Source organism: Musca autumnalis, unplaced genomic scaffold (genome assembly GCF_047663935.1).
Source record: "Musca autumnalis isolate F117 unplaced genomic scaffold, ASM4766393v1 scaffold_2, whole genome shotgun sequence".
Classification (NCBI taxonomy): Eukaryota; Metazoa; Arthropoda; class Insecta; order Diptera; family Muscidae; genus Musca; species Musca autumnalis.
In genome coordinates, this window is record NW_027411755.1 from 80,374,153 (window position 1) to 80,389,528 (window position 15,376).

The 15,376-nt window shown below is 36.8% G+C and overlaps 1 non-coding gene across 1 annotated transcript; it reads left to right on the plus strand.

Moving 5' to 3' along the window:
• Nucleotides 1-11,708: 11,708 nt before the first annotated feature.
• Nucleotides 11,709-11,827, plus strand: LOC141395526 (5S ribosomal RNA). The gene has a single exon (XR_012410658.1). It is a non-coding gene; the product is annotated as a 5S ribosomal RNA (ribosomal RNA).
• The last annotated feature ends 3,549 nt before the right edge of the window (nucleotides 11,828-15,376 follow it).

A 15,376-nucleotide genomic window follows, 5' to 3' on the forward strand; every position in this document is an offset into this window, starting at 1 on the left:
TCAAATATTGTTGTTAGAGTGGACACTTTTCACCGTGAGATAAAAATCGGTGATGTTTACAATTTTTACTTTTGGAGTGGATACTTTTCACTGTGAGATAAAACTTACCTGAATTTCCTTAATTTGATTTTATAATATTTAGATCAGCCCTGCTCAATACGGTGAAAAATTTACACCAGCTATGTCACACATATCCTTATGTTCGTTCGCTCAGTTGCTGTTGAGTCGTCAACAAAACAACACGCCAGAGGAAAGTGTGCGACGATATTTATTGTTGTTAGAGTGGATACATTTCACTGAGATAAAAATCTGTGATGTTTACAATTTTTACTTTTGGAGTGGATACTTTTCACTGTGAGATAAAACTTACCTGAATTTCGTTAATTTTTATAATATTTAGATCAGCCCTGCTCAATACGGTGAAAAATTTACACCAGCTATGTCACACATATTCTTATGCTCGTTCGCTCAGTTGCTGTTGAGTCGTCAACAAAACAACACGCCAGAGGAAAGTGTGCGACGATATTCATGTATGCATGCTCAGTTGCTGTTGAATCGTTTAACAAAACAACACGCTAACGGAAAGTGTTCGACAAAGTGTTGCTCACACACACAGCAACAGATGCTGGTTTTGAGCAGGGCTGATTTAGATCAAGACACTAATGTAAATAATATTTTTTATCAATCCCCAATATGGGTATCAAATAAAAGGGATTGACAAGAAGAATACAGTGCACTATACAAACTCAATATTTTAGATAGGCGCAGCCACTAAATGGCATATAATTAAGATTTAAATTTAGAAATTGAATCTGTAATCTGTATCTGATTAATCCACCACCCAAGTCAAGATTTTGTATCGTGTTGAGGACTGTATGGCGTTAGGGTGGCTAAAAATGATACGTCGTTAGCGGTACACCACCCAAGTTAAGGTGAAAGGTTAAAACGAGTCGAGAACTGTATGACATTAAGGTGGATAATAAAAATAGGTAAAAAACTTTTTAAGTTAAACGGTTTTATGTTAAACATACATTGCAATGTTTAAGATAAATGTACTAAAAACCAAAAAATAAAAATAGTTAAAAAACTTTTTAAGTTAAACGGTTTTATGTTAAACAAAAATTGCAATATTTAACATGAGTGTACTAAAAACCAAACAATAATAAAATAGATACAGTCGTGGAAATTATAAACATATGCACAGACTAGACTAAAATAAAACCGTGGGGCACGTCAATTGTCAACAATCGTTGATTAAAATGTTTGTTTTGTAATGTTACACTATAATTAGGCAGTTGTTCAACCGACAACGATGGACGTGTGATAAGTAGGGCTAGAATGTGGAAACAGGCTAGCAAGCTCGATTATAAGCGAGTTTTAGGGTTTCATAGTGGTGAGCGAGTAGTACTTTGTCGATTAAAGACAAACTACGAGCAGTGAAACGATTCCTCGCCAGCCAGCAGTGTGAAAGTCCAACGATAAACTAGATGAAACATCTATTTTATTTACATGGAGTGTATAACTATTGTAAGTAATTTCCTCACCGTCTGCGGGCCAAGTGCCTAACGACGAATTAAACGATTTTTCTATCGCACATTAAGTCGATAATTTGTAGACAATTTATGTGCCCCACGGTTTTATTTTAGTCTAGTCTGTGCATATGTTTATAATTCCCACGACTGTATCTATTTTTTTATTGTTTGGTTTTTAGTTCATTCATGTTAAATATTGCAATTTTTGTTTAACATAAAACCGTTTAACTTAAAAAGTTTTTAACTATTTTTATTTAAAATCCATTCGCTACAATATTAGTGAATGCCGCTAAGGCATGTGTAGCGGAATGTCGAAATCCGAACTGGCAATCCCTAAGAATGTGCCTTTCTTCAATGATTTCATTAATTATATGTAGTTAACATTTTCAAATATTTTCCCAAATGGGGATAATAAAGATATATGTCTATATCCTCCACATCTCTTAGGGTCTGCCCCCGGCTTCGGGATGGGCACCACCATAGCCTCCTTCCAAGCTGAGGGACAATATCCGAGATTTAGGTAGTGATTAATTATCATGGCCAAAAATATCGAAATGATATCACCGACTTTTTTAAGGGCAACATCGGGAACCCTATCTATACCCGATGACTTACGGGAAGGTCTACATGAGATGATTTCTTCAATCAATTGCGGTTTAACAAAACAATGTTCATTCCAGCGGGGAAGATCCCCAACGATGGAACCATCCGCACAAATCACAAATTTCACAAATCGTGAAAGTCCGCGAAAGGTGCCTCCACCTACGTCCTCTCGATCCTGCCATACTTCTTGCATATGACTAGCAATAAGTTCAGCTTTTTCAACATCGTCGGAGATTTGCCCCCCTGAATCATCTATTAGTGTTTTAATGGGCTTTCTAGTTGAAAGCCCGGTAGCTCGTTTGACCTTACCGTAAGTCTCCGAGTTGACACGAATACTTTGTAAGTAATTTTTGTATCGGTCTTGCTCAAATTTCGATATTGATTGATTTATTATAACATTAAAGTTCCTAATGTTTGCCCTTAGTAACGGATATCTGTCAGGATTAGCAGTTCTCCTGAGTGTCTGCTGCATCCTCTTCCTTTCATTTATGAAGCGCATTATATGGGGTGGTAATTCCCCTAATAATGAACTTCTACATTTAGTTTTGGGTACACAAGTCTCTATTGCCTCTCTAAAGGTAGAGCTCAAGCCCGCGACACAATCATCAATCTCATTAATCGATACATTTCTATCGCATGGTAGAGTATATTGGTGTGTGTTTTCCTCAATATTTCTTCTAAATTTCCGAACTTTAATTTTATCAAAATTATAAAATACTTTTTCTGGTTCATGCTGGATGTTACCAACACATAACTGTATTTCCACAGCTCATAGTCATGTGTTGGTAACAATCCTTCTTCTACTACTGGGATACCAGGTGTTTTGATGAAGTAATCTATAAACGAGTCTTCAACTATATTCGGTTTTGTGGCGTCTACTGTAGGACATAGTATGAAATTCGGACAGTTAAGAAGGTATTGATGTAATTCAATTTCAATTTTGGCATAGCCACATTTATTAGTTCAGAACTTAAATCTATACAAGAAATTGTGACTTATTTCTAATTCTTATTAATCTATGAGATTTCTGCCTAATACATTTTCAGGCCTAAAATTTCAGTTTTTTTTATATGTTGAGACTTAGCTCAACAAGACTTCTCTGTGTTATTTACATAAATTCATTTGGTTTATCCCTAAAAAACTTAGAACTATTAAAAAAGGGAATTCACATTTTTATAAAAACTTAAAACTACAAACTTAATCTATTATTTACAACTAACATCTAAGGTGAGCTGCAAACTAATACTATTTACATTTGTGGGCCGTGGTTATGCGCTTATCCCTATGTCTTATATATATTTTACTGTGTTGTAATATACACTGTATTTTGCATATCAAAACTATGGTACCTTCGGTGATACAAAATTAGCTCTCCCTCTCTAAAGAGCAGGTTCTCATTATGGAGTCTCTGAAGGGTTGCAGGTGGCAAATGCTTCCAGTTCTTTATAATTTTTCTTTCCCACTTTCTCAGCCTGTCCATCTGGCAGGAGGAGATTCCAAACCATGCTGGGAAGGCATAAGCTAGAGTGGGCCTTATATTTTGCTTGTAAATCAAAAACTTTATTTCGGTCGAAAGTCCTTCCCTCATACTAAGCAGTTTTTCATAGCCAAAGTATAGTCCCTTTTCTTTCCTTAGCATATAATCAACATGCCTGCATTGGTCAAATCGACTATTGAAAATGACCCCTAGATATTTTATTTGATCGGAATTACTGATCAGATCTCGCCCTATTCTTATGATAGGTACATAAGATTTAAAATTTGGGTATGTCACTCCTGGCTTTCCCTTAAAGAGAACCGCTGTATATTTTCTGGGATTTAGTCGGAATCCCCATTTTATAAAATATCGATGTAGCTCATCCAGATACATATTCAGCTGATTATTTATGATGCTGGCTTTAGGATCTCGTAATGCCAGCAACACGTCGTCAGCATTGTTAGCAGCATATCACCCTGCGGAGGGTCAGGAATGTCACTAACATATATATTAAAAAACCTATGGTACTCCTGCTCTAACAGCCCTGGAGCTGGAGATTCGGTCAGCGACTTTGACCCTAAAGGATCGGCTCTTAGGAAACTCGCTACAAGTCTGCACGTTTGTCTATTAAAGTCAAATCGCTGCAGCTGTGTAGGATGCCCTCATGCCAAACGGTATCGAACGCCTTGGAGAAGTCCAATCCTACCGCGATAGTACCTTTCCTTTGGTTTAGACAGTCACTCACGTAATCTGCAAAAGCAGATAGGGCGTGGGAGGTCGAATGCTGAGGCCTGAAGCCAAATTGGGTGTCTTTTAAGGTCCCTTTCATTTTTACATGCTTCTTAATTCTGTGCAGAATGATAGATTCAAATAATTTTCCGAATGGTGATAATAGCGAAATGACCGATAGCTTGCACAGAGGGCAGGATCAGACCCAGGCTTCAGAATCGGGACCATCAGAGCAGATTTCCACGCCTTTGGGAAATATCCCAAATTTAGACAGTGGTTAAAGAGCACCACAATGAAAGTCACTATGGTATTACCAGCTTTCTTTATTGCAACATCGGGGATATTGTCAAATCAAACACAAATCTACAGCGGTAGACCCATCGGCTGGAGGGACATCTGAGAAACTGACCAATGGGGAATAGTCCTCCATTTCTCTTACACTATTTCTCATCGATTGCCTAAATGCATGATTGCCAGCACCCATGTCTAACTGGTATACTTCTTCAGCGTGATCAGCTAAGAGTTCTGCTTTTTCACTTTCAGTATATATCCGGTCTGAATTCTCCTCTAGGTCTCCTACAGGCTCCCTTTTTGCTAGACCTGCCATTCGTTTGCTGTCAACCCTTATACTTTGCAGAAAGGTTTTCTTTCTTTCCCTCTCAAATATAATTATAGAGTCACGGATTATCTTGTGTATATTTCTAATGTCTGCCCTGAGTATAGGAATACGATCAGGGTCACCAGTTCTGCGTAACGTTCGTGTTAACCTACGTCTCTCACGAATGAAGTTCATTATTCGTGGAGGTAGTGTGCCAAGGACCCCATTTCCCGCACGCACTTTGGGGACTGTGGTATCTATGGCATGACGGAAAATGTTTGAGAGTTCATCAATGCTATCATCGATTTCCTCTATGCTGACATTTCTATTGGTGGGCAAGGCACAGGTCTCAAGACCTTGCCGAATCTTCCTTTGGAAGTTATGCACGTTGATGTGACTGTAGTTCTTGAATGTGCCAACTTCAGATCTGGCCAGATTGCCACTGAGAATTGTTATCTCAATGACCCTATGGTCAGATTCGAAGTCAAATGCTCTTAATGAGCCATCACCTGTTTCCAATACAATTCCAGGTGTCATCAGGAAAAAAATCAATGTATGATTCGGAAGCAAAATTAGGTCTTGTTGGGCTATCCGCAGGGTATGGTTTAAAGTTGGGATAATGGATAAAATGATTATCCAAGGCCCGTCCCCTGCTATCTGTAATATTACCACCCCACGAAGGGTGTTTTGCGTTAAGGTCCATACCAATAACGACTTCATTAGAGCTACCCAAGTTTAGTATTGGGTCAAGGTCAGATGGCCGAAAAGATTCTGACGGTCGTTGGTATAGGGATGCGAATATGATGGGAGATCCATTCTCTCTCCATACCTTAATACAGCAACTTTCAATGTACCCCGTGTTTATTATTATTCTTTCACAACGGTAACCCTCCTTGATTAAAATAGCAGTCCCTCCACCGCCCTCTTCTCTTGTTTGTTTAAAAATTTTAAATCCCTCTAGGGAGCTTATGCTTAGCAATTAATAAAATTTTCGGTTTATATTCATGTATAAAATTCTGTAGATAATGTCGGCGGGTTGTAGAAACCAGCGAATTTGCATTTAAAAAGAAGCATTTAATGTTGTCAAACATTATAAAGCATACTGTATTGTAAAGCCCTTACAGCTTCCTCCTCACCTTTCTCTGCCGCAATGCTCCTAAATTGCGGTGAAAACTCTCGAAATTTGACCATTGCTTCGAAGAAACAATTACCAAATCTCTTCCTACATACCTCAAACATGTAACCATCAGGCTGTGGTGGCACGCCAGTACTCGATTGAGTGAGAATCGGTCTCCTGGCTGTTGTTGGTGCCGGCTTAGGGTTGAGTCGGGCACCCATTGCTGTAGCATATGAGATATTCCCACGCACTAATGCGAAATGAGCAGAGCGTGCCTCTTTTTTAGCGGCAGCTTCTACCTTCTTATTTGTAATTTTATTTATATACGCTTTTTTCTTAGGGCAGTCGGGAGAACCCGCTGTGTGTCCCTGAGTGTCACAATTGACACAAAGAATTGGCTGTTTTTCAACATCCCCACTCAATTCTTGCTCTTTTGAAGCTAAAGGGCAATCTGCTGCACGATGTGCTTCAGCACACTTAACGCATCGTTCAGGCATTGCACAATTTACCGCAATGTGGCCAAATCTTTGGCAACGGAAACATTGTATGAAACCCTTACTTTTTTCCCTGCGTATAGTGACATTACAACCAAGGATATCTCTTATCTTGAAAACATTTTTAATGTCCGAAGCTCTGCCTAGATTTATACCCTAGACAGACGGCAGAGTTAATTTGCATTAAAAATTTCCTAATTTGAATTAAATTTTCACCCTGACAGACGATAGTTTCTGCATTTATGAAACAGCTGTTTGTGTTGTTTGTTTGTACCCAGCAGACCATTTCATAAAGCTTTACAAAAGTTCGCCAAAATATGCGAAACAAATTCACTTTCTACCATTGACCTTTTCACCACGATGATGAAAAAAATAAATTTAATTTATTCGCGATATTTTTGAGTCTTTTTAATATTATAAAAATATTGCAAAACTTTAAAAAACATTTGAAGAAGATATAATTTTCGATAGAATTGGTATGGTGGGTAATGAAATTTTTTGTGAAAATAAAAATTTTAAAAAGAGATTTGTTAGAAGGCGTTAAAAACGATTAGCTGCTCTACTCGCGAAAAACCTTTACTTATTTTGAAGAAACGCGAAAATTGCTGATTTGCTTTCATTTTTTATTTTCTTAAACATGGAAATTTGACAAAAGACAATTGATTTTCAACAGCATTGCCATATTGAAATTGCTAAATTCAGTTTAAATTTCCTTTGATTTTGTGCATTAAGAATGTGGATAATGCACGAATTAATTTGAATTAAGGCAGTTAATGCAAATTAACGCTGCCGTCTGTCTAGGGTATTAGGAGCCATTTGCTCTCTGAAATGCTACGCAACCCCAAAAACTCCATCTGAACACCCGTTTCATTAATGAGAAAATCTTTAATACTCTCCCGGGAAAATTCACTTGACAATCTATGTATTGGCAATGTGTGTGGCAATAATTCTTTTGGTGTGAATGTATGAAAATTATAACTTCTATCTAGTAATAATTGTCGAATAATTTTGTGGTTTTCTATCCCTGTTGCGGTGATAGTTAATAGATCTTTTTTAAACATTTTAATTGAAAACTTACCACGACCCACTTTTTGGTCTAGTATGTCTTTCATTTCCTTAATACTAACTCCATAAACAGTAATTGGAGGTGTTTTTCCATCCTTTTTGACATTTGTTGCCTTCTTCGCATTTGACACCGTCTCTTTCATGCCTTTTGCATTAGTCGATGTCACCGGTATTGTTTTTGCCGCCGTCGTGGCACTTGTCGCCGCCACTGTACTCTGGAGGAGATTGTTCTTGGAGCCCTCTGTCTTCTTCGATTGTTGTTTTTGCTGGACCTTCGTGTCCGTTCGATGCTGTGTGATGTAGGCCTCGCCCTGTACCTTGTACTACCGGCGGTGCAGTACCATTGCTCATCGCCGCCGTGCTGAGGTTTACGGCTACCTCAGCCGACCAGTCACCCGGACTGGCTGATGTATCAATAGTCATTGATTCAACTTCAGTTTTCTTAGCAGTATTTTTAAACTGCTGCACCAATTCAGCATATTTGAAAGTAAAAATGCTGATTTGTTGATTTGCTTCAGCAAGTGCCTTCTGCAATTCCTTAACCTGTGCGGTTAGTTTCACAACTTCGTATGACTCGTCGTCACTGTTCTTCTTCTTTCTGAGTTTACGGGAATCTACTCCTGAGAACCCTTCCGTTTTGCTACTAGCATCGGACATTACTTCGTTGCCACCGCCATTGTTCTCACTGACGCCGATGCTATTATATGTCACCAACTCTGGAGTCATAAATTTTGTATTTTCTGCCATATTAGTTGTTACAGAAATATGTATTCTTATTGGTTTGCCGCCGTTAATGGACTTCGGCGTCGGCTCTGGTGTGCTGACAGGATTAACATCTCCCGCCAGCTGTGGACTGCTCCTGTTGTTAGGAACAACCACCTCTCCTTGTGCTGTCGTTTCACCAGGATCAATATTGAAGTCCATCTCACTGACTTATACGGTTCTCATTGTATTGAGATCCAACAAAATTCTATCTCCAACTTATCCTATAAAAGATAAGATTTTTTGCACTGCTTGTATCACTTTTCACTATTTGATATTTCGATCTTCACTTCACGACAGCACAACACAGAATTGATGTAACTCAATACCTCTTCTATTATTTAAGTTGCCTCCCCAGTCCCGTTGTTTTGCATTTAAGTCACAACCAATGATTATTTCATTGGTTGTACCCAAATTGACAATGCCATCAAGGTCTGAGGGTTTAAACGGACAATTCGGAGGAAGATATTGTGAGATAAATATTATCTCAGGCCCATCTCTTATTTATATTTTTACACAGCATGATTCAATATTGCCAGTGTCTAGATAGATTTGTCAATTTTTAAAGATGTTTTTAACTAAAACTGCGGTACCTCCTAATGATCTACCACCTTCCCTACATTGCCTGTGTATTGTGTAGCCATCAATACCAAAGTTGTGCCTATGTGTGAGTTTATGTTCTGTTATTAGCAGAACATCTGGTCTGTGTTTTTTTTTTATAAAAATATCTAAATAGTGTCTTTTCGCCAAAGACACTATAGAATTAACGTTTACAAATATACATTTCAACATTTGTAACCCTTATATGCATAAGGAGCCCTAAAACGGCATCCTCTGTTCCTCGTACCTTCTGGATTTCATGAAACTGATCATAAAAATCATCAAGATCTTTTGTTAGTTATGACATACTTTTACCAAAAGTATTTTTACATGTCTCTCCTATCATTCTGACCATTCTATCTGTTCCCTCTTGTGTTGGTCTTCGACCTAGAGTGACATTCTCAACCGTCTTAGGGGTGTAGCATAAGAGCGGCCTGCTCGTATCTCAGCAAATTTTTGAGCTTTAGCTTGTTGAATAGTTTCTTTCTCTACTTGACGTTCAGTCTTTTTGAGATAATTGCTTGACGTACAGTACAGTCAGGCGAACTTGCTGCGTGACTTTCTTTGTCACAATTTGCGCATTTTAATAGGATACGAAGTGCATCTTTTGGCAACTCCGCTTCAATTTCTTTCGACGGAACCTAACAGTTTTTGGACCGCACTTTACACAGCGGTACGGCATACCACAGTTACGGGAAATATGCCCGTACCGCTGACAATTCTTGCATTGGACAACTTCTCGTCCTTTATCTTTTTTATATGTCACATCACTATGTATGATCTTCTTCAATTTATATAATTTGTTTAATTCAGTGGTTCTACCGAGCTTCAAAATCCACTTGAAATCCCCAATATTAATTGCATCGACTACATCAACTTTAAATTTGAAGTTTGACAAAAATTCTATTACCACCTCTTTGGAGTACATGTGGGACAAGCCATCAACCACGATTGAGAAGGGTACCAGAGGTTTGGGTGTATGGGTGTGAAATTTATAACACCTTTCTTTCAATAGATCAATTATTTTAGAAAAATTATTTAAACCTTCTGCTCGAAGGGATAATACACCTTTTCTTAAATTTCTTATCGAAAAATTGTCTCAACCAATATGTACGTCTAAAATATCGGCTATTTCTTTAAAATTATTATCATATAGAGTAATAGCTGGTACATGTTTACCTTGTTTTCTGGAAGTAGCTGTTGGTTGTTGCTTACTGTTACCTTTTTCAACTGTTGTAGCTGCTGGTTCTTTTGCTGCTGTTGGTACGGCTGCTGAACTTGCTGGAGTCGTTGTTGTTGCTTGGGCAACACCATTCTTCTTTGCTTTGAGGGTAGATCTAGATTTTGCACCCGAATCTGCCCATAGCGTTGTGTTGTTTTTGGCTTTACAACTTCATCCTTCTTCGCTGAGCCGGCGTTCTCGGCTGCCCCGACCGACATTTCTTCCTCCATTACTTGGATGGATATATCATTAGGTTTTGCTGCCATCAAGGCAGTCAGTTTTTCCGTAAGTGTTTTATTTTCTTCTACAAGCTGGTTAATTTTTGCTTGCATTATTTGCATTTGCTGAATAAGAGCATCATGTTTTATGATTTCATATTCACTATCGGCACTTCCATTTTGGTTATTTTTTCTTCGTTTATGCGACTTTTTAGAAGCACGAGATTTTTTACTTTTTTGGTGATCTCTGATTGCACGCTATCAGAGGTAGCACCGTCTTCAATATTATTATCAGACATTGTTGACATCTGGAAGTTAGTTGTTGTGTCGTTAAATGCCGTTCGTGATACAGGGCTTGGTTTAACAAACACTCCCGAACTCAATCTTTCATCACTAATAATGTTTATTTTGTCAGTTTGCACTTTGCTGACTATATCATTCATTGTTTTTTCGGTATTACCATGAGAGCTGAACTCGTATGCTGCATCTGCAGCTGGTAATCCACATTCATTATTTAGAGTCTTTTTCTCTTTATCTATGACAAAGTCATTCATAGATAATACCACTTCAATTTATTTCCACTTTTCCTAGCTTTTTGAATCACACATACACTTTCACTGTTCACAAATGATATTATTTTCTTTTTTATTTTTCTCTATTAAATAAAAAAAGAATGAAGTCGATATCTTCATTTTTAACCGAAATAGAGCCAAAATAAAAAACTCAACTGCTTATTATTTTAAGGTAAATGTAAAGCATTCGCTATTGATAATGCTCAGTTATATGTAGCTAGATACAATAGTCTATGATTTCCTTTGTAAAACAAAAGTAAAATTCTTTATAAATTTGTTTCGTTTCTCAAAAAAGGTAATTTAAGGAGGCAAATTTTCGCAAAATTCATTTATTTTTAACAATATTTAAGAAATTTTAACATTTATTAAAAACAAGAATTTTTATTGTAAAATTCTTTAAAAAATTTGTCTTAATTTCCAAAAAAAAGGTAATTTAAGGAGCCAAATTTTCCCAAAATACATTTATTTTGAGCAATATTTAATAAATTTTAACATTTATTAAAAAAACTACAATTTTTGTTAGATTTTTTGATGCCAAATTAATACATACTGGTTATGTTCACTAATAACTAAAGGACAGTCAACATTTTCCTTTATAAAACGAAAATAAAACTTCTTGTTCGTTTGTGTGTTTGTGTGCAATAAGTAAACGAAATTGTCTTAAACACACAAGCAATGAAATCAATGGCCATATGAAGCAAAATGAACTATGTTTCTTCGCCAACGACCATACCACGCTGAGTACATCGGTTCTCGTCCGATCACCGAAATTAAGCAGCGTTGGGCGCGGTTAGTACTTAGATGGGGGACCGCTTGGGAACACCGCGTGTTGTTGGCATTGTCCAAAATTTTTTTATTTCATTTGGCTTCGTTCAATAAGTAGATAATTATCAGTGCAATAATAACAATTGACGGTGGTAGTCACACTACGCTAGTTTTTAAATTTATTATTATAATTATTTACAAGTAAGCGATCGTCATTTTTTACTTGTTTTATGTCTTATTAGTAGACATCGGATTTTTGCATGTTTTTTATTTCTCATCCGATTGGACTCAAATTTTGGATCTAGGCGTTTTAAGGGTAATTTTTTCGATATTTGGGGTCATATCAAAAACATGCAAAAAATATGCAAAATATATGCAAAAAATATGCAAAAAATATGCCAAAAAATATGCAAAATATATGCAAAATATGCAAAAAATATGCAAAATATGCAAAAAATATGCAGAATATGCAAAAAATATGCAAAATATGCAAACAGGTTTTGGTCGAAAATCGTCATAAAAGTCGTAAAATTGTCATTTAAAGTTGGAAAAACCATCAAAAAATACATAACAGTGTTCTAAAATAAGACTGTTGACCGTATAACGTCGATTTTTTAGCAGATTATTGTGTTATCGAGACCTCTTACGACAGTGTGGTGTAGGGTATAAAATGAATGGTATTGTAATACAATTTTTTTATTATTAAACTATGTAAAAATATTAAATTTGATAAAATATCAAATGTTCTATGTAAAATTCAATATTTTCTTTCTTATAATTTGTAGCGTTGGACTGTTTATTGTTCAAAGGGAACAAATCGAGGTCGGATTTTTTAAGGCGGCAACCGCATAAAGTTTTTAGTTTGGTCAGATTTTAAGACTGTCAAAGTTTGAGCACAAATGGAATTTGGTAACATGTGCCACTGGGGCCTCGACCTTGTGAAAATCTCGATTTTTTTGGCTATTTAGCGATTTCGCTACCTATTTCTCTGGAATGGTTAAAGCTGTTTGTCCATATTAAGCATTAAATTAAAGGCCATTCTGTTCTTAACATTTCTGGCTGAACAACAAACTAAGTAAGTATTACAGAATTCGAGATAATAAAGCCAATGTCCCGAAAAACTTGACTAGGTACGCCTTTGTGCGAAAATGGAGACTATTAAAAAAAATTTTCTTCATTTTTATCAATTTTTGGAATGAAAACAAATGTCTTTTACATTTTGTTCTAAATTAAATTTATTCGAGAGTCAGACATCATGTAGTTTTGGAGCTATCTGGGTACAGCGGACTACTTGAAGGACGCTCTCTATGTAGTTCGCAAGTTGTTTACCATCCTTTTCGCCTCCTAGAAATTCGGAGTTAATGCTTAATCTCTTGAACAACAAGAATTATTCCAGACCTTTTTCTAGGATTTTCGGCAGTTGCTCTTTTGGAAGTTTGGATCGAATATTTCTGAAGAAATTTGAATCTTTGCTTTGTTAAGATTTTTGTCGCTTTTTGGCTCTTTACGGCGTTTTGCACCGTTTGATCAAACAATGCCAGGTCAGCAAGTTCAGGACTAAGATACCACAGATTATTAATTATGTTGTTATTTCCTTTTTCTGAAATTTGTGTGTCAATATTTTAATATTTCAATACATTTTCAATGAGGTGTAGGTCTTGTTTTGATGCTAAACGTATCGTAGAATCTGAAGAACCATCTGTCCCGAAAACAATCAAGCGCGGCTTCAAGAAAATCGTAACTATGCAATTGTCATTGGTGCTGGACCCCTGTAAGGTGTATATGAACGTTACTAGTATCATTATGGCTACAGTATAAGCTATCGGAGAAGATCCCTTCAAATATAAGATCTCTAGAAGCTTTATCCGTGAACAGCAGAGAATAAACCGTAAAAAATAAACGCAACAGCTTCAAGGAACGAGGCTGTTTGTGTGCACTGGCATGGAAAACTATTACCAGATATTCTCAAAACAGAGAAGAAAAAAACGGGTTGCTGTTCTGATATCACATGGGGGTAAAGAACAACTCCTAGGAGTTCCTGAAACTGACAGTAGCTCATGGGAGAAACAAGAACTAGCAGTGTACAAATGCCTAGAAAAATGGGGTCTCACCAGCTCGAGCAGATATTAGGTCGAGAGCTTCTGTACCACCGTACAAACTTGTAAGAAAATTGTTGAGAGGGATTTTTGACTGCAAGTTTGGAAGCACATCCGGACATCAGCCAAACATATTCAAGCGATTTCTATAAGAATAGTCTGCGATTGACAAATCTAAGTTCGAAGTAGGCGAGAGTGTTTTAAATCTACTGCCCAGCCCACTTCCCAAGAACAAGAGGCCGTAGAAGCACCTTGCGTTTAAATCGTTCGAGACTGAATGCCCCTAGAATGTTTTTTCTATTTTATTTATTTATTTGGTATTCCACACGACAACAACTGAGTGTTATAAGTGAGAGTTTGGGTTATTGATTTTACAAAACGTATAATGAACAAGATAATGTTTATATAGATATAATATAGGATAGAGACAATAGATTGAGTTTAATACAAAAAATAGTGAAAACGATATTCAGAAATATTTTTAGGTCCAAAACAAGACATGAAGGTTTACTTAGTACGAAAGGCATTCACAAACAAATATCAGATAAAGGAAATAACAAAATGATAAATTATACGTGGTACCTTAGTCCTGAACTTATTGGTCTGGCATTGTTTGATCTGATAGTGCAAAACACCGTAAAGATCCAAAAGACGACAAAAATTTTAACAAAGCAAAGATAGAAATTTCTCTAGAAATATTGGATCCAAACTTACAAAAATCAACTGCCACATAGGTTTACCAGGCATAATTACCAGTGAGACTTAATTGTTGTTCAAGAGATTAAACTTCAACTCCGAATTTCTTGAAAAAGATCCAGCTACTTGACCACAGAACATCAATTACCAGGAGGGGTAAAGGATGGTAAATAACTTGAAAATTGTGAGCGACATAGCAAGGAGTCGAGTTCATCACCAAGCTGTCTTCTGTACCCAGATGGCTCCAAAACCACATTATGTCAGTCCATTAATGCACGTAATTTCAACGCGTCGTTATCTATGAGTTCACAGATATCTCCCGTGTACTTACTTACACCAAGGATTTTACCTGGTTAATCGTTGCCAATGTGTTAAAAGTTGTAAAGCACTTCTATGTGGCAATGATTTTGCGAAATCATGAATGAAAATCACCAATATTACCACATGATTTCAAAATTTACATGCCTCGGTAAATGGCATGTAGAAATTACCAAACGCGTAGGTAATGATAACTAATAGGTAGCTACCTACCCGTTTACCCAGACGTTGAAATTACGGGCATAAGTAAATTAAAATATGTATGAACAAAATGTAAGCGTTTGTCATTGAAGCCATACAATGAATGTACAAATCTCCATCTTTGTAAAAACAAATTTGCATTTGAAAAAGGAAATGCTTGATGGATAGCGATGGCATTCCACGGCCGATATGTCTGATGAGTCTGTACAAAAGGCGAAACATGTCACATAATAGTGGTTGTGGGGGTTCGAAGCTTCGGCTTTCCTTTTTCACTTGCAAACATCATCGGTCATTAAGCTCGACTCCAACGA